Here is a 26,166-nt window from a genome sequence, read left to right on the forward strand (position 1 = left end):
AAATAAATTAATTTCCAATTTGAATTCTGTCAATTACTGAATCCCCTACAGTACTGTGGCATAGAGAATTCAGAAGATTCACCACTTAGTGAAGAAATTTCTCCACCCACATTTCTGTCCAAGATATTCTGCTGTATTTTTTGATCTGTAATTGTCGATCCTTCATCCAGGAATACACACTCCACTTATCTACTATGGTGAGCCCTTAAAAGTGTTGCTTCTCAGCCATCAAAATTCTGAAGAAGAGGTCTTGCCTATTCGTTTACACTTCATGACAGATCTGACATCCCAGGAACCAGTATGATGAAAATTCACTGCTCCTTCTGTGAAGCAAATCCATTTTTTTTAAAGAAAGGAAGGATATCAAAATTGGACAGTATATACCTGGTGTGGACCTACTGAGACATAACTGAAATAATGCATTAGTACTCTTGCTCTCGCATTATATTAGCCAACGTACCATTTGCCTTCCTCACTGCCTGCTGCACTTGCATTTCAGCTTCTGGTTTTTTTATGCGCAAGGAGATCTACTGGTAGAAATCTTGCTTCCCGTCCCCCCACCTTCCAACTGCCATGTTGTTACCCACTCAATAAGATTGCTTATACCCTCTTGAAGCCTTTTTATATCCTCTTGACCATCTACAATCCAACTTAGCTTCATGTATCGTACAAATTTAACACTTGGAATCCTCGGCCAAACTTCCATTAATTGTGAAAATTTCTGATATTTTTCATTCCAGATACAGCTCCCGTTAAATGCGAGGTTGACTGTCACTTACCGCTTTCCCTCAGCTGATGAGCAGGAGAGCTTCCCGCACATGGAGAATTCATGAGAGAAGCCAGGTGACAGAATATGCTTTAGTGTTGGGAACCATGTCCAAAGACCCTGGACTACCAGCGCTGACTGAGCTGGCCAAGTCTTTCGGACAAAGCTACCACACTGAATTTGCATCAAATAAATTGTGAAAAGACCAATTTGTATAATAAGTGTATTCTATTTTACATCAACTGCAGAAGCAGCAGGCAGTGGGCAGAGCCAAGTGATCTTACAGCATAATAGATGTGAATAATAGTGGAGAATTAGGAAGTGGGAGGGGTCAGCTTGAACCACAAGGTCCATCCTTAGGATGATAAATGGTTGCAATTCCCTTCAGCCAGAGGCATTGAGCATCATCCAATAACGCAGTCTTCAAGCTAATGTTATTTACTGTGTGCCCAGGACTTCAGAGCGCGCTCTTCACTATGAAGACAGCATCTTGCTGCAGCAATGAAGGGTTGCACTCCAGAATGACCGAAACCTTAGTCAATCTATTCCCAAATGTGCACCCCTTGCATCTAGCCGACAAAGTGGGAAGTTGCCCTTCTACCTTCTATCCAGAGTGCAGAACAAGCCCAATCAGTATGTTGTTACCCATTGACCTATTTTCTGTCATCAGTGAGCTGAGGAAAGGTGCTATTACAAGCCACATGCATGAAAGCTCAGTTTGCATTCTGCTAAAATCACTCCTGCCCCAGACCCCATTACAACCTTGGTCTAAAAACAGAAAGGAGAACCAAATTCTGAGACAAACTCCCTTCCCTCCATATTTCTTCAGTACTGTCACTAGGCTGGTGGCTTAGTGGCATCAGCACCGGACTTCGAAACGAAGGCTCCCGAGTTCTAATCCAGCCGGCTCCCTTGCACGCTTTCCACCCGTGCTGGGTTGAGCGTCGATCTAGCAACTTGGCCTCGTAAAAATAAGAAAGGCTGCTTAAAAAAAAAATTGCCGTCACAACGTTTGGAGCTCAGAGTTAAGGGCTTTCTTCTTCTTCTGTCACCAGGGTTCTAGGTAACCCCTAACAAGCCACATTGTTTCCATTGTCCTCCTTTCTACCACATTTCAGCACAAATGCATCAAGTGCCTAATGAGCAGCCCAGTTGGCATGGCAGCCATGCATTCAATGTTGAAGACTCCTAATTGACCTTATCAATCATACTTGCAAAATAAGAATCAAATCTGGGATTCAAACTCAGAGCCTGAATTGCAATTAAACTCTCATTAAAACACCCAGTGTTTACTTAACTGGAATTAGATTTCTAGGTCTCAAAGGAATGTAGACTCATCTTAGCAGCAAAATACATAACATAATGCTCTTGTCATACTAAAACAGCACATCATTCGACTTAGTACGAGGTGTGTTACTGGCTTTACAGTGCATGAAAAAAATCTTATCTCACCTGTATGTCTATTAGATTTTAAATGTCACATTTCAAAGCATAAAAGTAAAAAACATCTCTAACCTTACAAATTGACCATAGGCAAGAAATTCACAAGCAGCATGCAATTAACCTCTAATTGACCCCAGGAGTTTTTGAACAGCCATAGTTATCTGGATCTGCCTTTTTAGTACATCCCTTGCAGGAATCACCTGGGTAGAATCTTTAAAGAGTCAGGCCAAGTTAAGCATAATTCCAGGGAAACCACACTAGATGCAATGATTTAGTCATTCGTCTCTGTATTCCAATCCAGCCCAGACTGATGATATGAAAGCTGTCTTTGAAGCCTACAACTATAGTTTAGTATACTATAGTATTCTAATACGATAGAACAGCACAGCAAACTATGGTCCACTCTGGTGTGCCACTCTGTACAAACCTACTCCACAATCAGCCAAGATCTTCCCTCCTACACAGCCCATTACCCATTTTTTTCTAATATGCATGTGCCAAGCTAAGAATCTCATATTGTGTCAGCCTCTGCCACACAACCAGGACAGTGCATTCCAGGCACACAACCACTTTGTGTATTGCAAAACCTTCCTCTGACGTCTCTCCTAAACTTTGCTCCACTCACCTTAAACGGACGTCCTCTGGTATTGGTCCTGTGAAATAAACCACCGGTTGTCCGCTCTACCTCTCACAGGTTTATACACCTCTCACTACAAAGAAAGGTCCCAGGTCACTCAGCCCAGGTGGAATAAATTTAGACAGTTCAAGTCCAGTTCCTAATGGACAAAGACCTGAAGCAGAAAACTTTTGTCACAACAATGATTTAAACATAGGCAAGAGATTGCCTCTTCAAAAGAAATTAAAGAGGCATTATAAATCATAACATATCCTGAGCATTAACCTTTCTAGGTCATCTAAGATTGCTCAAAAAAAGATCATTCAATAAAATTCATGATTTTTGAGGTGTTAAAACTTGCATGAAATATTTATAAATTGAAAATGGAACCCTGGAATTGAATTACTCTATATACGGTACTATTTATACAATTCGTCAGACACTCATCTCAGGAAATGCGCAGAAATAAAGATCAGCATCAATACGATTGTTTGTAGACTGATTAACATTTCATTTGGTAAATAATGCCAATGAAAGTCATTGCAAACAGTGCCATCTGTTGGGAGTCCTGCCAGAAGGATAGCTGTTAACTAATGGGATGTGGCAATTTGTGTGTTGGCAGCATTTACATTCTACATAGGATAACCGTCTGCTACTTAACTGGAAGAAAGCTAAAAGACCACACATTGAGAAGTTTCAGTTCAGTGATACCAGGAAAATGGCTGGTCTCGTCTTTCCAGAACATTTCACTAGAAATCTAATCGCACCCCAGAGGATAACGATCACCAGGATTCATGCTAATTGCTGATTGCACATTTGTCTTTGCTGCGGTGTGGGGGAAAATGAGATACCAGAGAATAAATTTTGCCTTAGTCTGATCTTATTAATGGCATTCGTTGGTGAGGCAGCACAAGGTCTAAAAAGAGACTGGGGCCTTTTGGAACGTTTTGGAGGGCTGCAATCATAATTGACTAGACTCAAAGCAGGGGCCAAAAAAAGGTGTATGCAGAGCAGCCATTGTTGGAACAGCCGTTGTCTGAGTGGACAGTATTAGAGTGGTGAGAATAGGCACAAGCTAGAACTAAGCTCGAGAAGTTAGAGGCATAACAATTACAGGCAGGGTGGTAATTAAGGCCGCAGAAAGCTTCTCCTGTGAGATGTGAGGTTTCAGGCTACCTATTAATCTCCCTGATGATTACACATGCCAGAAATGCACCCAATTTCGGCTCCTGACTGACAAGGTCAAGGAACTCAGGATCCTTTATCATATTGGATTTATCTGGGGTCATCCAGGAGACTGAAAACATCACAGATGGTCACATCCAGAATGTAGGGTTCAGATAATATGTGGGTTAACACAGGGAGAAGTAAGGTGAGTGAGCAGACAGTGCAGGGTTTCCTTTTGGCCATCTCCTTCAGTAACAAGTACACCCCTTTGGAAAATACTGGGGAAGGTGGGGGAATGACCTGTCAGGACACAGCAGCAATGGCCAGGCCAGTGGTACTATTGCTGGCCTGAGGCTCATCAAGAAAGGCTAATGGCAGACAGAGCGACACTGACAGGAGCTCAGTAGTTAGGGTGTTCTACAGGAGATTGAGTGGCCAAGAAAGAGACGCCAGGATGGTGCATTGCCTCCCAGGTGCCGGGGTCCAGGAAGTCTCAGAGCGGCTGCAGAAGATTCTCAAGAGGGAGGGTGAGCAGCTAGAGCAGGGGTCAGCAACGTTTACCACTGAAAGAGCCACTTGGACCCGTTTCCCACAGAAAAGAAAATACTGGGAGCCGCAAAACCCGTTTGACATTTAAAATGAAATAACACTGCATACAACGTTTTGTTTTGCCTTTATGCTATGTATAAACAAACTATAATGTGTTGAATTTATGAAATTGATGAACTCCTGCAGAGAAAACGAAATTACATTTCTGCATGCAACAAAAACATTTTGAACTCCGAAAAAAAGACGTTGGGTTGAAGGTTACTTTGAAGTAAAATACCCAACATCTATTTGAGTCCTTCTTGTATTTATGAAAAACGCCAAACTTAAATTTGCCGCCAGCAGCAAACCAAAAATAACGTCAGCCAGCTGTCAACCTGAAAAATAAAAGGACTATTTCACTGAACAATGAAAACATATGAATATACGTAAAATAATAGGCAATTAAAATATTTATCATACTTGTTCAGGTTGACTCACACCTGACAATGCAGTCGTATTCAGTAGGGATGGATCTATGCTTAGGGGAGTGACCGGGAAGGATAATGTGTTTTTTTCCTCTCTGAACTCACAGAAGCGTTTCCCAAACGATGTTTGCATTGCGATGATTGCAGAATGTAAATACTCCGAATTTATCATGTCGTGACCTTGTTTGAACTCTCTCAAATTGGGGAAGTGAGACAATGTGCCTTTCTGTAAATCTCTGGCAAACACTGTCAACTTGCGCTCGAATGCCAAAACATCCTCCACATGTGCAGGGCTGTACGTCCTTTCCCCTGAAGAGCTGTGTTCAGCGTGTTCAGGTGCGCTGTCATGTCTACCATGAAGTGTAGCTTTTCCAGCCACTCTGGCTGTTCCAGCTCAGGAAAGTTGAGCCCTTTGCTGCCCAGGAAAGTTTTCACTTCTTCCAGACACGCGACAAAGCGTTTCAGCACCTCCCCTCTGGACAGCCAGCGATAAAAACACGTTGTAGCGGTTGCTACACGCAGTCAGTAAACTGCAGTCAAAGATAGCTTTATTCGAACTAAACAGCCTTGCTTTTAAGCCTCCCTCAACCCGCCCCCCATGGGCGCGGATGCTGCAAAAGACACGTACTCACAAACCCCCGTAGGCTATCTCCCTTAGCCGGAACGGTGGCTAATTGTGAGCCGGTTCGGATGTGTCAGGAAATGGGTCGCCACAACGTCTTATTTAGATTGTACAAGATCACCATAATCTTCAAATTTAGATTTACATTTCAAAAACTAACAAACTAACATAAAATACATTTTAATTAAATACTGACCATGTAGCGGTGTGCTACACGCAGCGCTAAAATTACGACACGGAGTCGGTAACTACAGTCGAAGGAAAAAACTTTATTCGAAATCTTCAGCCTCACTTTTAAGCCTCCCTCAACCTGCCCCCCCATGGCGCAGAGGCTCCAAAGCTCTGTGCTCGCAAACCCCCGTAGGCTATCTAATTGTGAGTCGGTTCGGATGTGCCAGGAAAAGGGTCGCCACAACCAATTATTTCCCAAAGCAACAGGGAGCCGCAGCACAGACGTAAAAGAGCCACATGTGGCTCCGGAGCCGCGGGTTGCCGACCCCCGAGCTAGAGGTTTGGTGCCAGTGACATAGGTAGAAATGAGATGCCCAGTGCAGTGAGTGAGGTCAGAGGCTGAAGAGTAGGACCTACCAGGTAGCATTCTCTGGATTACCAAGACTAATCAGACCAGGAAAAGAATGATAGTACAGGTGAATGAGTGGCTGAGGGAGTGATGTAAAAGGCATGGTTTCAGACTTTTAGACCACCGGGTTCTCTTCTGCAGAAGGTACAACCTGCAGGGGAAGGACAGGTTGCACCTGAACCCAACAGGACAATATCATGGTGAGCAAGTTTACTCAAGCTGTTGGGAAGGGTTTAAACTAATTTGGCAGGGGTGTGTGAACTGGAGAGATAAGGCTGAAGATAGGGCTGTTGCTATACAAGTCGATGCATTGCACAGTGAATTGTGAGGAAGGACAGGCAGATGATGGGGCAAAATTGCAGTCAGTGGGGTGAGTTGAAGTGTTACGTGAGGAACAATTAAAAAGGGTGATAATAGAGGACACAGGGTGTTATATTTGAATGCATGCAGTACCCACAATAAGGTAATTGTTCTTGCAGCGCAATTAGAGATTAGCGGGTATGACATTGTGGGGATCACTGAGTCATGGTTGAAAGAAAATCACATTGGGATTTTAACACCCAAGGATACATTCTGCATCAAAAGGACTGGCAGGTAGACAGAGGGTGTGTGCTGACTGTTGGTAAAAATTGAAATCAAATTCTTACAAAAGAGGTGATATCAAATCCAAAGATGTTGAATCCTTATGGGTAGAGTTAAGAAACTGCAAGGGTAAAAAGACTCCAGTGGGAGTTATTATGCAGGCCTCCAAACAGTAGCAATGATGTGAGAGACAAATTAAAATGGGAAACAGAAAAGACATGTAATAAGGGCAATGCTACAATAGCTCCATGGGTTTTTAAGATGCAGGGCAGATTGCAAAAATCTGGTTGGTGGTGGGTCCCAAGAGAGAATTTGTAGGATGGCTACAAGATGGCTTTTTAAAGCAGTCTGTGGTCGAGCCCCCTAGAGAAAACACAATCCTGGACTGGGTGCCATGTAATGAACCCCAAGGAGAAAGTGATCATAATATAACAGAATTCACCCAGAAGTTTTAAGAAGGAGAAGCTAAAATCAAATTCATCAGTATTACAGTAGAGTAAAGGGAACTACATAGGCATAAGAGAGGAGCTGGCCAAAGTTGATTGGATTGTGACCCTATCAGGGATGACAGCAGAATAGCAATGGCTGGAGTTCCTGGAGGCAAGAGGTAGCTGAACAGATTGTGCAGGCAACAGTACTCTTCCAAGCCTTCCCCATGAATAGGTATAGCTGCAAGGCAGCGAACATTTGAGATCGGAGTTTTCCTTCTCCTAGATGAGCTGCCAAGAAAATTGCATATGTCACTCCACTCCAAGGGAGGGGGAGGCAGGAGAAATTATAGGCCAATTAGCCTGACTTCAGTGGTTGGGAAGGTGTTGGAATCCATTATTAAGGATGAGGTTTCTGGGTACTAGGAGGCAAATGGAAAAAATAGGCCCAAGTCAGCAGGGTTTCCTTCAGGGAAATCTTGCCTGACAAATCTGTTGGAATTCTTTGAGGAAGTAACAGGCAGGATAGACAAAGTAGAGTCAGAGGATGTGGCTTACTTGGATTTTCAGAAGGCTTTTGACGAGGTGTCGCACATCAGGCTGCTTAACAAGATGAGAACTCATAGTATTATAGGAAAGATAATAGCATGGATAGAAGATTGATAAGGGGGCAAAGAGTGGGAATAAAGGTGCCTGGTCTAGTTGGTTGCAAGTGACCAACGGTGTTCTACGGGGTTCAGAATTGCAACAATTTCTTTTCACGTTATATGTCAATGACCTGGATAATGGAACTGATGGCATTGCAGCCAAGTTTCCAGATGAGGGGCAGGTAGTGTTGAGCAAGCAAGGAGTCCACAGAATGACTTGGACAGACTGGGAAAATGGACAAAGAAGTGGCAGATGGAATTTGTGTAGCCAAGTATATGGTCATGCACTTTGGTAGAAAGCAAGAGTCCGCCTTTCACATTTGTACAGTACTACCAAGACGACCAATATTTTGGCTGCTGTTACATTAGTGTCACAATGAAAAAAATGCTTTTTATTATTAATCAATCCTGTTTTTCTTCTTACGTTGAGTCTTATTTTGATTTCATACAGCCCTTTCTGCATGGAAGTCCACTAATAGAAAGCTCCTGGACAGTCAGGTCGAAGGGAAAGTGGCTTGAGACCACTTAACTCTGGTCCTAGTGCTTTTGACACTTCCAAGGCCTGATGGCGTTCCCAACCAAGTCTCAAGTACATTAACCTCTTGGTGCACAATGAGCAAACCAGTTGGATGAAAGGCAGCAGAGAGGAGCGGGAGTATGATAAATGCCTCAGTATCTGCTGACAGCAAGCCACGCAGAGCCCAGAACAAAGTACTGCAAAACATTCTGAACAAGCTGGTCATTTCAGCAGGGGAACAATTTTCTGACGATGGGGAGCTCAGAAAATGAACAAACTTCCCTTGAAAGAACTGAAGGAAGATGTCAACAGCAAACAACGTGACCAAAAGTGACATCCTTCAGACAATACATGCAATTACTGCTTTTACTACAACTTCTTTCAAATATGATTCTGCTACTGTTGCATCCTGGGATCTACATTTTGATGGCGTGTTTTTGGGCTGATTGAGCAATCTGGCGCTTTGCTTTCTCTGAGGGAATTTGGTGAGGTGTGCAGCCTGGAGATGGAGTGACAGCACATCTGCATCTCCATTTCCTGCTGATCTCACTGATTTCAGTGCCAAGGTAGATTGAAATCAACGAAGACACGGGCAGAAGGGCCAGCTGTTGTTCAACACCATCTGGCCGCGTGTGAACAGTCTCAGTCTTATTCTCAGCTCCTGGAGGAAGGTGCCTGCGTTCGATCGGTCTCTCCCTCTTGTTCCATACTGCCAGAGGATGATGCCAGAGTCTTGGGACTTGGGCAAGGTTTAATCGGCACTGTTTGCAGATTGGACCCTTTAGTTCAAGTTATTATTGGTTTCCCGTTGCTCCTTTTTTGCTGCTATTGTATGCAAACCACTACAAACCACTAAGGGTGCAGGCAGAGCAGAACTATTGTTGGCAGGAAATGCAAATTCAAGTTTACTATGATTACCAAAGGAGTAGAGCTGAAAGCTTTTTTTTTGCTTGCACAAAAGCTCTCAATGCTCCATTCTCTTATTTGCACAGAGAACTGTTCCATTTTGTGTCGCATTTTTTGGTTCTACAATTAACTTAATGATACTTAACATAAATTATTCAAAGACGCAAGGGTGAAACCAACTGTATAAATATTAACCGAAGTTGCAGTTTCACAGGTTAAGGAAAAAAAGCAGCATATAATATTATGCAAGAAGTTTATCTCTGACTAAAATGTCTGTGGTATATGTTTTTTTCTATAAACTACTATATACATACATTTACCTGGGGTTATGGACATGTGTATATATAGACACGTGTGTGCGTGTCCTTAACTCCTGGTGGAGTCTTCGGGACACCGTCATGACAAGCTTTTTGCACCAACCTTTTTGGTGATTGCTCATTGTCTTGAGCATCTGAGACTTGGTGGAGCCCATCCCTCTCCAGGTTTTATTTTTTTTTACGAGGTCAAGTTGCTAGCTCGACACTCAACCCAGGCACGGATGGAGAGCATGCAAGAGAGCCTGCTGCCCCCAAGTCCAGCGCTGATGCCACTATGCCACCAGCCAGCATATACAAATGGTTGTATATAGGTATATGGAGTTTATAGAGTAGTTTATATACCACAATAACATTGTTCTATAGAGACATGAGAACACCACTGGGTCTTTCTGATTTACCCAATCATACACTTTTAGATAATTAAACAACATGCTCTGGTCTCAGCCACTTGTGGAAACAAAACCCAGTCAAACAGCAGGAGGCAAGACGTGTGAATTTTAATGAAACTCTAGCGTGCCTTGCCACATGAAAGCATTAGGATTGTGCAATTTAGTAGCTCCTCTTTAAATTATTTGAAAGCTTTTTAATCTGCATTTACAAAATGGAACACAAGCTGCTATTTAGTGCATTATTATGGCTTTTGCACTCCAGTCAGAAATGCGGCCAGACTAAATGAAAGCTAATTTTTAGGATATGATCTTAGGAAATAAACACAAACATTAAGAGGTCACATCATACAATGGATTTCAAATGAACTCATTTTTAAACAATTCACAAAACAGAAAATAAAAAATTATGGTTTGAATTGTGTTGGCAAGGTTGAGCATGGCATTAGCTCTACATGTGACATACAAAGCCAGTAAAGCTGTCACTGAAATCTTGAGCCTTTAAAGCACCTTAGACTTCGATAATACTACTTGATCTCACCAGTATTGTACACGTGGAGTCGAGACCAAAGGCAATGTTCATACCAAACGAAGTTCGTCAGTAAGAATAGCAGCCAATGCCTTCATTGCCATAATGGGAAAACTACACAGGGTGACAAGTGTGGAGTGGGTTTGCTTGACCTACAGGGTTTCCATTCAACTGATGCATTTGACCTTTTGAGTTGATAGATACTACGCTATATAATAAACTAAAAATGATTGAGTAGATACAGAATTCAATCTCAAAATTAGATATTTATAGGCAGCAGTCAGCTGGTGGACAAAAACGATGACAAAAGCAGCAATATCGCTGTTGTGGTTCTCTTGGGAAAATGAAAGGATGAGTTTAGGTGTGGTTAAAGGGAATCCCAGAGATCTCGCCTGTAACAAAACAGCAACAGTAGTGGGAATACAGTCAGGAACGCTCCCAGTTGGCAGCCTGCCATTTATGCATCTATCCTGGGCTTCTCAGCTGAATTTGTAATTGCTAATCTGAAAAAAAAACACCTCAGGAATCTCCTGGCATGGCACAGAGATTTAACAAGTTCTTTGTAAACTATTAACACTCAGTTCACTAGGCTACAACAATCATTTCAGTAGCTGAGATTGTGCAAACATGCTACATCTCTGACAATGTCTTCCAGGAGAAACACCCACATTTTCCCTAGGACAAAACCATTCACACAGTTCTTCAATCTACTAGCAGCTGCCAATCCTCCCAGTCAAACAGAGAGAAAATAATGCAAGTAATAGAAATGGAAACAATATTGAAGCCGATCCTTGCTTGTCTACCCTTCCTACCAATGAACACACATAGCAGTGCAAAATGATCTTTTTTAAAATTTCACTTCAAATTCTTTTAATGAATCGTACAAATGATAAGGGGGGAAAACAGAAGCCTTTTTAAATCCATTGACATGTTCAACCCAGGTTAGTGTTGTGTGTGTGTGTGTGTGTGTGTGTGTGTGTGTGTGTGTGTGTGTGTGTGTGTGTGTGTGTCTGTGAGTGTGAGTGTGAGTGTGTGTGAGTGTGTGTGAGTGTGTGTGTGTGTGTGTGTGTGGAGAGATTGGGGTTGAAGGTTTGATGTTCTTGCCATCTGCACGATTTGTTTTTCCTGTGGGGGGAGGGTTGATGTTATTTTTCCCATGTGTGGGAGTTGATAATCACGTTGCAGTTTGCATGATCCATTTTTTGTGTGGAGGGTTAGATTTCTTTGAACGATGTCCATGGTTTTCTTTATTTTGTGGCAATCCTGAGTAGATGATTCTCAGAGTTGTATACTGCATACAGTACAGTACATACCGAGACAATAAGTGAACCTTTGAACTATATAGCTAGCTGTAATTTTGAGGTTGAATAGTATGAGTAAAGTGGCATTAATGTACAATAGGTATTACAACACTGGTGTTTCTCTGTCTGTTAGCTCAGAGAAGTACATGGCCACAAACCATGGTGACTTCAAAATCTGGAGCTATCAGCCAGCATTATAGGAGTACCTTAACAATAAGAATTACTGTACTTAAAAAAACAGCCTATCTCTAACTTCTCTAGTGCAATCAGGAAACAATAAGTAACCTTCTTGCCAACAATGTCGACACACTAAACATTAATACTTCAAAACAAACAAATTTCTAGAAGTTTCTCACAGCAAGAGTATCTAATGATAAAGAAAATTCATTCAGCAAGTGGTAACAGGACAAATGAGATGGTGGAACATCAACATGAATTTATGAAGGAGAAATCAAATTCCACAAATCAGTTCTTTTTGAAGCTGTAAATAAAAGAATCGGTAAGGGCAAACAAGTAGACTTTTGGACTTCCAGAAATTATTCAAGTGACTCACAGGTTATTATTCAACAGAACCAGAACACTTTATGGTGTGGATTGAGAATTGCTTTGTGGGCAAAGAGCTAAAATTTATCAGTTTTGGATTAAGATTGCAAAGCTGGTTGAGAGGACCAAGTAACATATCCAAGTTTGCCACTAATACAAAACTAGATGGCAATGTGCTGTCTGGGAAGGATGCAGAGATGTGGATAGTCGAAGTGAATGTGTGAGGTCATGGCTAATGACTGCAATTTGAAAACTGTGAGGTCATTTACTTTGGTAGGAAGCAGAATAGAAAAATGGGTTACTTTTGCAAATGGTGAGAGATTGAAACAGCTCGATGGTCAGAGGAACTTGAACATTTTGTTTTGCACAACTCATTGAAAGTTAATGTGCAAGTACAGTCAGCAATTTGGAAGGTAAACAGAATATTGACTTTTATTGCAAGGGATTTTTGAGTACAAGAGTAAAGACATCTTACTAGAGTAAAAAAAGATCCTGATGAGACAGCACTTGAAATATTTAAAAAAAATTGCTATTGCATCTAAAGAAGATATTACTGTTTTAGTGGAATGGTATGAGAGCTTACCAGGTTGCTTCCAGGTACAGGGAGTGTTATCTCATAATGAGAAGTAAGCCAACTGGTCATATACCCAAGTTTAGAAGAATAGAGGTGATCTCATTTCCGAATCACTTGACTAGGCAGATACAGTGATGAAATTCCCACCACTTGGGGTGACTTGAATCAGGTGACACAGTCTTAAAGCGTCTGCCACCGATAGAGAAATTTCTTCACTCAGTTCACTACCAAAGAGGCTGCAGAGACAATGCCTGAGATTTTTAGATATTGAGGAAGTCGAGGGATATGGAGCTAGAGTGTGAAAATAGTGCTAAAACAATAGATCTGCCATGATCTTATTAAATTGCAGAATGGTTTCAACGTACAAAATGACATTCTAATGCTCACCCCTCTTGACCATTCCCCATTTCTCACATTATCTCCTTACCACCTCCCCCTGTGCTCCTCCAGCTTTTCTCTCTCCTCTCCTATTAGATTCCCCCTGCTCCAGCTCTGCATCTCTTTCACCAATCAATTTCCCAGCTCTTTACTTCACCCTCCTGGCTTCACTTATCACCTTGCTTTGCTTCCCCCACCTTCTTATTCTGACTCATCTCATTTTCTCCAGTCCTGAAGGAGGGTCTCGGTCTGAAACGTCATCTGTACTTTTTCCATAGATGCTGCCTGGCCCGCTGAGTTCCTCCAGCATTTTATGTGTTGCTTCTTTTGCTTCATCTTTCTGTTTTAAACTATTACCTTGTATGCTTGATAGACATCTTGAGCTATTTCTGATTTTGAAGTTTCGGTTCCCAGCATTGTTAATTCCATTTACATTTAAATTTACCTTCAGAGTTTAAAAGCTTTTACACTAATGGAATTCATAGGTATTATTTGATACAAGATCCAGGAAATGCTCAGCTATGGCACATGAGGAAAATGTTAAAGGGGAACAGTTAAATAAAACTGGATATCAAGACACAATAACCCTACAAAAAACGTGGATACAGCTCAGTCCATCACAGATAAAGCCCTCGCCACCATAGGGGACAGCTACAAGTTGTATGACAGCAATATCCATCATTAAGGATGCCCACCATCTAAGCCCTTCACCCTTTTCACAACTGACATCTGGGAGGTGGTACAGGAGCCTTAGGTCCCACACCCTCAGGTTCAGGAACAGTTATTGCCCCTTACTCATCAGGCTTACTTCACTCACCCCATCACTGAACTGATTCCACAACCAATGGACTCACTTTCAACGATTCTGCAACTCATGCCCTCAATACTCATTATTTTGTTTCTCCTTTGTATTTGCACAATGTCCTTTGCACATTGGTTGTTTGCCTTTTGAGTGTAGTTTTTCATCAGATCTATTGCGTTTCTTTGCATCTGCTGTGAATGCCTGCAAAAAATGAATCTTGGGGTAGTATATGGGGATATTTATGAATTTTACTTTGAACTTTAAGATGAACACTCTGAGATGATCCGTCACACTGAAGAAAACATCCAGGGCAAATAGACTTTGAGGCTGGAATTTGTAATTTTGCCTCATATCATTTTGAGGAAGAATAACCTTTTATCAGAGAGTTGGCAGGCTTACAGTTTCTCTCAGTCACTTCCATCCACTGGTTCCAGCCTTTCCCCATCCCTTCACCATTGACAACTGAATTAATTCACTGAATTCCCACACTCCTTCCTTCAAACCTTTCCACAAGCTTCACAAGCACTCTCCTTAGGCTCAGCATGATTGTTTTTATGCTCTTCTGATTTAGCTTGTCTCATTTTGTTTAATATTAAGAGACTATATACAATGTAAGTTGTCGCTGTCATTGCTTGTTGACGTAAATTTGGCATTGTTCCCATGGCAAGTGTAGTGTGCCTGAGGTACTGTGATAGTTGGAATCACATCTGGGCAATCTAATTTAATATCTTCCACTCAATGAATATTTTAAGAAGAACATTTTTCATTCTAAGAGGAAATATAGACTGAACAAATTCACCATCATTGATAGTTTACTGTTACGCTTGAAGAGAAAGTTGAGGTGCAAGAGAGATGCTGTAAAATTCAAAACATTCCTCATTTGTCACTAATGGTATATTTCAATTCTATTCTTCTAAGTATTTTCACTTTAATCTACAAATATTAAGCAAGGCCTCTTCTGTAGGAGGAAATCAACATTTCAGGCAGCTTCTACAGAAAGGAATAAACGGTCAACATTTTAGGCCAAGACCCTTCAGGGTCCTTAGGAGTCTCTGCCCAAAATATCAACTGCTTATTCCTTTCCATCAATGCTGCCTGACCAGCTGAGTTACTGTAGCATTTGTGTGTATTACTCCCAATTTCCAGCATCTGCATTGCCTTTTGGGTTTATCATCTGTAGGGTTAATATCTAAAAGTACACTTCATATCCAATATTTATAAATACAAATCATATTGAAGCCATAACTGCAAAAACAAGTACACGTTTGACCTTTATCTCTATAAAACACATCAATCAGGTCAACCATCTTTTACTAAAAATCTACAAAGCTTTCATCAATTGATGACTCGATGTCTTTGTACTGCAGTTTCATAATAGATAACTGACGTCAATCTCAAGCTACATTTATATTTTCTCATATCCTGGGTATGGCAACTAGTTTCCACTGTACATCTTAACTTTACAATTCATGATCTTGTCTCTTCCTTAGCTCTTGCATACATCTTGTTCCTTTATTTATCCTGGTTTTACAACATGGGTTCAGATTCTCTGACTTTCTTGAAGTTGCTATCTTTTTAATCCTTCAAGCATTGCCCCAAGTTTCTAACTAGTACAAATGATAAAGTTATCTGTCAAGATTTTAACCAAGATCGAAACACTTCCATTTGGATAAATACAGAGAGATTTTAATAGACCTTGTTCTCTATATTTCTAATCCAAATACAATGCTTTATCACTACACACCCCAGCAAATGTTGCTTCAGTGACAGGTCATGTGGCAAAGGTTAATATGGCAAAAAATATATTCAAAATACTTTTATGACTTATTTTGCATTGATCCATTTCTCTCCTTTTTGTGCTTTCAGCTAAATTTCCTTTCCAACCAGCGCTGTGTCAGCAGTTTAAGTTTTGACCAGCTGACTTAGAATTTAGGGAAATAACTTTGTGCCAGTTCTTCTGGTTGATTGCTTGCAGATGAAGATAATGTGCATTGCAAAATTCTACCGGGTTTCATGAATAACAAGAAATGCATGAATGAGACCCATACACCATGTTGTAAATAATTGAGTGATTAAAAAAAAAGTTGTGAGAACTCTTCTATCCTTCGAAGTAATTGATTTTGTTATCCAGATGCACAAAATAGTTAAAAGTGTACAATTCTTTTAGATAGCCTATTCATTATTTCCAGTGCTGAACTTTGTTTAGTATACAATGGGTGAGCTACCTAATTATGTTTTCCATACATTGGGGTTAGCAGTAAGCCTAACAAACCGATTTTTCTTTTGTATTTATTAACACACTGCACTGATTTCTTTACCACTGACTTCAACAGAAATCAAGATTCAGTCCATTACAAATTCTTTGCTAGGAGCATAGGCAACCTGTCAAATTTCTGATATTACTAAAGCACCTTCCATGAACTTAACTTTATTTGTTGCACCACAAATTAGGCAGCAATCTTCAGAGGTCACTTGTCTTGAATATGAATTAGATTAGGGCTGCGCTGGAAATGACTAATCACAGGTTCTAAACATCCAATCTGGAGACTGAAAGGACTGCCACACAATTTACATTGCTTTCAAAACCCAGAGAATAGCAATTATTTTTACACTGAGAAAAAAAAACAAGCTAAATTTTATGAATGTAATGGAAATTTTGTTCATTTAAGATCAGCTAACATTTTACTAATTTCAATGCCCTAGAAGAATCCTTTGGGATAGCAGTTCATAGCAGCCTTTGTGTAATTTCCATTTGCATCGATAATAATGTGCAATGTAGTAAGTTATTCCAATGTTCTCCACAGGAGAATTATCAATCAAAATGTAACCACACAATATATGGAGATGCTGTTAGATGAACTGCTTTGGCAAAAATGTACATTTTTTTCTTCCCAAATTCCAAAAGGAATGCACACTGGCAGCTTAACTGACCACTGCAAATTGACCCTAGTGTAGAACAGAGAAAGAGCTTCTGTGGGAAGTTGATGAGAACGTGGGAAGAATAAAATCAGGTTAGTGTCGTGGGTGGGGTGCGTGATGGACTTAGTGGGTTGAAGGGCATGCTTGCCAACTGTATGACTGTCTTGATGAGAGAGCGGTAGAAAGCCGTTCAGATATACAGAGGAGCTACTAGCTGAAGGTCTTGTTGCTAAATGGACCGATTAATGAGAGATGCTCAGTTGGTCAGTGTTAGAGGGGTACAGGAACCTTGGTGGCTCATTCACTTAGATGAGATCGGAGCTATGGAAGTGAGAGGCCATCGAGGAATTTGAAAACAAGGATGCAGATCTATGTACTAGCTAATTATGTTTTCCATACAATGGTCTTGAGTCAGCTAATGGCCCACATAAAATGTCTCTTTATCCAATTAAGTGAATGTTTCAGTTAAAAAAGAATGTGTGCATTAAATTATCTGATACTTCGAGCTTATTTTGGTAAATGATCCATGGCCGAACAGTGTTCAAATGAAAAGCTATGAAGGCCTGCCAATTGTTTCTGATAATTCTGAGTGTGGTGCACATCAGTAGCTACTGATTACATACTAGCTGGGAGGTGTCAAGCTTCTTCCATTGTTTGTTCATTTGGGACATATGCTTCAGTGTTCATCAAAGTACATTATGCTGTTGACTTGGTGGGGGGGGCGGGGTTGGACATGAGATGGAGAAGGCAAGAGATGGTGTCACGGTCTTCGGTCTTGGGCAATGTCTGATTGACGCAGTCTGTGATTGTGGTTTGGACTCAAAGTACATATGTTCATGATGTTTTCCTGGTTACTCTTTTTTAATTGCTATTTTGTGCAATTGTGCTGTCAGGGTGGACAGGTTCTGCTGCCTCCACTCAATGAATAACAGTGCTAAGCTGAACTGAATTTCACTAAACTAAACTGTTTCAACTACTCTGTGGTTTGGTGTCTTATATTCTGTGTTTTCCCACTCGTCTTTTGCTGTTTGCATGATTTGTTCTACTTTTTGCACGTTGGGAGTTTGACGTTTTCCTCTGAACAAGTTCTATGGTTTTCTTTGTTTCGTGATTGTAAAGTGGGATGACTAATCTCTGGGTTGTAATATGCATACATATTTTGATACTAAATGTACTTTAAATCTCATTCCACACTCGCAGTACCCTCTGAGTGAGATAGCTCCCCCCTCATTTTCCCCTTAAATAGTTTACCTTTCACTCTAAACCTTTGATCTCTAATTCTAGTCATGCCCAATCTGGGGTGAAAAAGCCTGCATGCATTCACCATACCAGTACCGCTCTTAATTTTGTACATCTCAAATAGAGATCTCATTCTCTACACTCCAGAGAATAAAGACCTAACCTATTTCCCTGCAACTCAGGTCCTCAGTCCCAGCAACATCCATGTCATTTTTTCTCTGCACTGTTTTAAGCTTATTGATATATCTTTCCTGTAGGCAGGTAACCAGAAAGGCACACAATACTCTAAATAAGGCCTTACCAATGTGTTTTACAACTTCAACATAACATTCATCTCCTATTCTCAGTGCTCTGATTTATAAAACCCAGTGCCAAAAGTCCTCTTTACAACCCTGTTTACCTATGATACTACATTTAAGGAATTATGGTCTGCATTCCAGGTCCCTTTGTTCTCTTGCACACCCCGTTCCTTTACCATTCACTGTATAATTCTTACCCTGGTTCACCCAAAGTGCAACAGCTTACACTCTATATGAAATCCCAACTCCCAATTTTCAGTCCTAGTTGGTCCAGATCACTTTGAAAGCCTTCCCCGCGGTCAACTATGCCCCCAGTTTTGGTGCTATCTGTAAATTTGCAGATCTAACACATTATCATCTAAATCATTAATACAGATGATAAATAACTACACATCAAGCACCAGTCCCTACAGCACACCACTAGTCACCACCTACAAACGCTCTCTGGCTTCTCCCACGAAACCAACCTTGGAATCAATTGACTACCTCATCCTGAACGATAGGTTTTTAATGGAAATGATGATGACAATGTGGCACTTGCAAAGCTTTCCACAGTTGAGGCACACTGCGCTCCATAGAGTGGGCAGTCGGTAGTCTGAGCTAGTGTATGCCCTCTGCAATTTATGCTGGCTTCTTCATCCAAAAGACTAATATTTTCAAATTTCATGCTACTGGCATGTCACCAATAGACTCCTCAAAGTCTATTTTGATTTCTTTCATGGAAAACAATTACCAGGTAGAGAGAGGAAAGCATTTTTTTTTTTAAAAAAGCACTCAGAGCTTCCTTAGAAAGGTGCAGCACTGCCATTTGACTCCAGGGAATCCCTCAGTCATGACTCCTCAAACTGGAAATGCAGCAATCTGGGCTGTAATAGCAACCTTGAAATCACGCACCATGCACTCCGATAACACAATCCAGAATAGAGTTTTAGGTGTCTCTTGGCATTCAAGTTCAAAGTAAATTCAATATCGAAGTACATATATGTTACCATATACAGCCCCGAGATTCATTTTCTTGTGGGCATACTCTATAAGCCCATAATGGAGTAATAAAATAGATTCAATGTAAGACCACACCAACTCGAGCGTTCAACCAGAATGCAAAATACAACTGAAAGTACAAAAAATAAATAGTAATAAATAAGCAATAAATCTTGAGAATATGAGATGAAGAGCCAATGAAAGAGGGTCCAAAGGCTGCAGGAATATTTCAGCGATGGGGCAAGTGAAGTTGAGTAAAGTTATCCCCTTTGGTTCCAAGAGCCGGATGGTTGATGGGTAATAACTGTCCCTGAACCTGGCAGCTAGGAACAAGGAATCAGAGAATGTCATGCCACCTGTTACGCCCTTTGATGAGTGTGAGGGATTAATGATGGGAAATAGAAAAATGGCAGAAAATTCAAATAATTATTTTGGATTAACCTTCAAAGCACTAAAGTAATCTAAATAATCAAGGGGCTACTGTCTCTTATATGTAACAGGCAGCATACAATATACAATTAAATGCTCACAAGCCAAATAAATAAAATCAGACGATAAATAAAATCTTCCGTCCAGCCACATCTAACCATAAATGGAGGATAACAAATAAAACAGTCAAAATCAGGTTGCAAACTTACCATTTTTTGGAATTAGACATCAAAGTACAGAAAATTTTTATCAGACCATGAGGACAATAATAACCAGAGTTCCTCAGAACAGTGGCCTGGGTCCAACCATCCACAGCTGCTTTGCCAGTGATCTTCCTTCCATCATAAGACTAGAAATTGGGATATTCACCAACAATTGCACCACTCAAAAATGAAATAGTCCATGGTTGTAAGCAGTTAGAGCTAAACAACCGTAGGCTGACAAGTGTTAGGACATACATGTACCAGGCAACGTCCATCTTTAGTAACCACCTCCTTAGACACACAAAATCATCTACACACCCACCTCAGGTCACTTAGCATCAACATAATTCGATTTGCCAAATAAATAAAACTGGCTACAAAAATAAGTCAGTGAAACATACAAGAGAGAGCATACTGCACAGGAACAGGCACTCCAGCCCACAATGCTCTGCCAAACAAATTAAGCTAATGATATGTAACAAAATAACCCCCTTCTCCCTGCACATGTCCTATCTTCCTCCATGATTTACATATCCATGTGTTTCTTAAACACCTCTATTGTATTTGCCTCTACCACCCCTTGACTAATTAAGGAAAGTACCCTTTACCTTTCATCTGTTACCATCATACCAGCTTGTATAGGCACTTTCAGGAAGCTATGGGCTTGGGCCCCCAAAATCCCTCTGTGTATCAAACATATGAAGAGTTCTGCCATTAACTCTGTACTGTCCCTTTATACTTGATCTCCCAATGTGAAACATTTTACACTTTACTGAAATGATCTCCATCTACCATTTGCCCATCCATATCTGAAACTGATCTATAACCTGCAGTTTCCTTTGGTAATCTTTTGCACTCTCCACAACACCATCAATCTATATGTCACCTGCAAACTTACTAACCAACATTTTCTTATTTTCAATCAAGTCATTTAAATATATCACAAACTGCAATGGTTCTTGTATGGATCTCTGAGGAATACCACTGGTCATGAATGTCTAGCCAGTACAAGTCCAATCAACCACCACCCTGTCTTCTATAAGCAAGCCAATTCTGAATCCAAATGGCTAAGTCAACATTTATCCCATGCATTTTAATTTCCCTCACCACCATTCAGTGGCCCTATCGATCCTTCCAGGTGATGCAACGCCTCACCTGGAAACTGTCAAGGTTATCTGTTGTATCTAATGCAACAGCAATACCTACTTCAGGTTGTTGTTTATTGATTACAGCTCAGTGTTCAACACAATCATACCATCAGTTCTCATCATCAAGATCCAAAACCTGGGCCTCTGTACCTCCCTCTGCAACTGGATCCTTGACTTCCTCACCAGGAGACCAGTCTGTGCAGATCAGAAATGATATTTCCTCCTCACTGACAATCAACACCGGCGCACCTCAAGAATGCGCGCTTAACCCAACGCTCTACTCTCTCTACACCCACGATTGGGAGACAATCTCTGGCGAGTAGACAATCTCCAAGGAGCATTGATAATGGCTGGGGACACCGGTCTTGTAAAACCACTGCGCCAAAGGCAATGACAGACCATTTCTGTAGAAAAAAATTGCCAAGAACAATCATGGTCATGAGACCACACACATCTTATGACACGGCACATAATGAACAAACCATGGAGAGCATTGTAAGTGGTTGCATCACTGCCTGATATGGAGGGGCCATTGCACAGGATTGGGAAAAAGCTGCAGAAGGTTGCAAACTCCACCACGTCCATCATGGCCACCAACCTCCTCACCATACAGGACACCTTCAAAAGGCAATGTCTCAAAATATATAACATACACACAAACTTAATTGCAATTTATAGTTTTTATTACTGTGTATTGCAATGTACTGCTGCTGCAAAATGCCAAAGTTCACAACACAAGCCAAAGATATTAAACCTGATTCTGTGCAATCTCCACCGAGGTTAAAATGAAATGAGAACTAGAGGTCATAGGTTAAGGGTAAATGGTGAAATATTTAAGGAGAACTGGGGTGGTGTGTGCACGAATGTGCACGATGAGCTGCCAGTAGAAATGGTGGATGCAGGTTCAGTGGCAACATTTAAGAGCAGTTTGGGTAAGTCCATAATGGGAGGTTTATGGCGAGCTCAGTGCAGGCATAGATCTGCATGAAGAGGCAGAATAACAGTTTGGCATGGACTAGATGGGCCAAATGGCCTGTTTCTGTGCCGCAATGACTATAACTGAATGAGGTTAACTTCACCTGTGCCCGAGATAAACTCTAATAGGCTTCACTGGCAACCAACCACCCTTCACTCAGTTTGCCACTACTGAACAGTGCATTACGAAGCAGAGGACAAGAAAATCTTTTATTTGCTTGCTTTACTTTACCATTGTCCACTTGTATCAATGTTGCCTTCAATATCTGTATCCACAGTCCTTTATTTCTGGCAGAAGCAAATGTATTCATTAGTTTGCTATACCAGACAATAATCAATTCATTCGACTATGCTAACCACTGCTTGTTGTGAACTGTTTCAATGTATTTTGTTGGTTTAATTCTTTAAATTCATTTCCATTTATTTTAATTATTTACTTCAATGTTAACTGACTTTAAGTATCTCTATACATCAGAGATTCCAAATATCTGTCATAATGCCTCAGTTTTGAAAACGATAAAGCTCAGTGGCCATCAACCACAAGGCTTTTGGTATCTCCTGACCTTCAAACTGAAAGGTATAATCAATCCAGTGCAGTTTCCAAGTGAATGAGGGATCATCACCAAGTGGTTGGATTCCACTTAAGCTGGTTGAAACACTTTTCTGCAGAAAATTGAAGATTCAGAAACAAGCTGATTGAGATCTTTAAGGTTGCAAAAGTGAGAGAGAATAAAATGTCTCTGCCCACTAAACCTCCTGCCTGGCAGGACCCTACATGCAGGACAAGTGCCACATCTGCCCTTGCGCCTTCTCCCTCACCATCATTCAGGGCCCAGTACAATGGTTCCATGTGAGGACTCTCTCCACCTGCAGTCTGTTGGGGTCATTGACTGTATCCACTGCTCCTTTTGTGGCTTCCTCTACATTGATGAGGCTACCCTCAGGTTGGAGCAGCAACACTTAATATTCCATCTGGGTAGCCTCCAACCCGATGGCATGGACATAGATTTCTCTAATTTCCAGTAATAACGCTCCCCTTCTCTTTTTCCATTCCGATTACCCTCTCTCCCCTTCTCTTCTCGTCATCTGCCCAATACCTCCTCCACCTATCAACCCCTAGCTTCTATTTCATATTCCCTCCCCCACAACCTTCCCCCCACCAATCCGGTTTCCCCAATCACCTGCCATCTTGTACTCCTTCCCCTCCCCACCAACATTATTCCAGTTTCTTCCCCTTCCTTTCTAGCCCTAGGAAAGGTCTCAGCCCAGAGTGTCAACCCCTTCGTAGACCCTGTCTGACTTGCTGAACAACACTGTGTTGCTCAAAAATCCCATCATCTGAAGAACCGCTTGTTTTCAAAAATGTTTCTATTTGCAGGCAAGTCCGTAAGCAGGAGCCCAAATTGTTCCAGGATAGCTTTCTACCAGGAATTGCCACAATGTTGTTAATTTTAGCAATCTTGCTAATCCTTAAAATAGACAGCAAGATCTGAACTGCCTGGGCCTCAGGTGGTACATAGCTGATTACATGCTCCAGATCACCCATCAAGGCTTTAACAGAATGCACAACTCTGTGCTTATTGAATGCTAACACTCCAAAGTGTCAGACGCCATAACATTGTCACAAGTCAGTCTCGGATTTCCTTGTTCAATAGTCATGCATGGCAGTCTGCCAGAAGTTTAAACAGTTAGTCAACTCTAGACAGCAAGGTTTTGCCTATATTATCGCTAATCAATCCAACAGGATTTCAGTGAAACCTCTCCATAACCAGAGGACATAAATTTAAGTCAGAGACTTAAGAGTATTTGAGGAAGAACTTTTTCACCCAAAGGATGGCTGAAGTTTGTGAGGGAGGAGGAAGCAGCTACTTTCGCACGTAGGTAGCATTTTGATGAGCTCTTCCAATGGTATGGCACCAAAGGCAATGGACTGACGCTGGACATTGGGATTAGTATTGATCAGCGATGGGGAGCATGAATTTGGTTAGGTCAAAAAGTCTATTTCCATACCGCATGACTCCATATGATTCTTAGGCTATGTCCACACTACACCAGATAAATCCGTAACTAAAGCTTTTTCTTTTCATTTCTACCCTCCGTCCACACTAAAACGGCATTTTCGTCCCCCAAAACCAGAGCTTTTCAGAAATGCTCTCCAAAGTGTGTATTTTTGAAAACACCAGATTGGCCAGAGCAGTGTGGACGGGGTAACCGGAGACTTCTGAAAATGCTGTCAGATGGAAGCGCCTTGTTTTCATTGTTTTCTTGAACACAACCTAACAATTTCAGAGTAGACGGCAATGAGACTGAATCCAGAAGAGTCAGAAATGTACTCACCAAATACTTTGACCCATAACTTACTGAATAAATAAGTATACTCACTTTGCCCTGTTTGTCCTTGCACTTTGTCCTTGCTCGTATGGAGGTGGTTTACCTATTTATGCAAGTACTTCTCTGACAATAGATGTGTAACAGCCTAATGTAACATTGTATTGAAATACAAGATAATACTGATGCAGACATGGTTTATACATTTAACAAGGTGCTTTATTAATGCAACAGAGTTAATCAGTTTTTCAATGTTCGTTGTCAGCTGGGTCAATCTGTCCGTGAACTCCCTGACTGTTGCCTCCGTACGCTCCAGTATTTGTGTTTTTTTTTTACTTTTAAGTTCTCCTGCGTGAGAGCCAACAGCTGTCCGTCATTTTAATTTTTTGCGAGTCTGTAACTACACAAACGCGCACTTTCACAGCGAGATTCAACACCAAACATGTCGCTTGTTTTCGGTAGATGTGTCCTGCGCATGCGCAGTAGGAGGAGATTTGCTGGAATCTCCATTTCAGTGTGGACAGAGATATTTTCAAAAACGCATAGTGTAGACGCCTGTCGTTTTTATGCAAAAACCGGCTTTTTCAAAATTATCCAGTCTAATGTGGATGTGGCCTTAAAGAGCAATTAGCATGAGGTACTGGTTGCAAATAACAGATGTATCACATGGTAAATTGGACAAATACATTAGGAAGAGAGTAACAGTATACATTGTAGCAACCAGATGCAGACGGTGGGAGGATGTTCATGTAAATCATTAAAATCACCTTGGCCATGTTCTGTTGAAGGCTCGTTTTTGTGTCATAAACATTTAATAGTGTGTACACATAATCAATAGAGGTGCGGTATTTCATGCTTATTGACATTTGAGTTGAACAAGTGCCATTTGAAACTGGTGTTCTGAAGCTCCTCAGCATTAATATGAAGCTAGAATAAGTTTGGGGGGGGTGGGGGAGAGAACAGGAAGAAGTACAAGCTAGAAGATGATAAGTGGAGCCACGAGGGAGGAGACAGGATGGTAAGTGAAGTGAGAAGCTGGGAGGAGATAGGTGGAAAAAGTAGAGGGCTGAAGAAGAAACCCAAGACAGGAAAGTGAACCATGGGAAAAAGGGAAGGAGCGATACCTGATGGTGATGACAGGCAGGCAAGGGGAAGAGAAGCAACAAGATGTGAATCAGAATGGGGAATGGAAAAAGGGAGGAGGGAAGAAATTACCAGACATTAGAGAAATTGATATTTATGCCATCAGATTGGGGATTACCCTAATGGAATATTAGGTGCTGCTTCTCTAAACCCTCCCCCACCTTCTTATTCTGGCTTCTTCCCCCTTCCTTTCCAGTCCTGATGAAGGGTCACAGCCCAAAACATCATGTCGATTCCTTTCCATCGATGTTACCTGACCTCCTGAAATGTGTGTGTTGACCTGTTGCTCAAGTGGAGAACTGTGCAACGGTCTTTAACATATAGCTAGGAGAACCCAAGACTTCGGCACTGCAAAGAGAGCAAATTTGTAAATCTGGTGGGAACA

General features: G+C 41.2%; 1 protein-coding gene and 1 long non-coding RNA gene across 3 annotated transcripts in view; one reads left to right on the forward strand and one right to left on the reverse strand.

Annotated features, from left to right (window-relative positions):
• The window catches only part of LOC132395972 (double C2-like domain-containing protein beta), a 278,070-nt gene that overhangs the window by 145,075 nt on the left and 106,829 nt on the right, over positions 1 to 26,166 (reverse strand). The gene's annotated exons all lie outside the window — the stretch shown is intronic.
• The window catches only part of LOC132395974 (uncharacterized), a 40,266-nt gene continuing 24,508 nt past the window's right edge, over positions 10,409 to 26,166 (forward strand). Inside the window, exon 1 of the long non-coding RNA XR_009512798.1 lies at positions 10,409 to 11,460. This is a non-coding gene — a long non-coding RNA (uncharacterized LOC132395974). The remainder of the gene's footprint in view (positions 11,461 to 26,166) is intronic.

The sequence above is a fragment of the Hypanus sabinus genome, chromosome 6 (assembly GCF_030144855.1).
Source record: "Hypanus sabinus isolate sHypSab1 chromosome 6, sHypSab1.hap1, whole genome shotgun sequence".
NCBI classification, from domain to species: domain Eukaryota; kingdom Metazoa; phylum Chordata; class Chondrichthyes; order Myliobatiformes; family Dasyatidae; genus Hypanus; species Hypanus sabinus.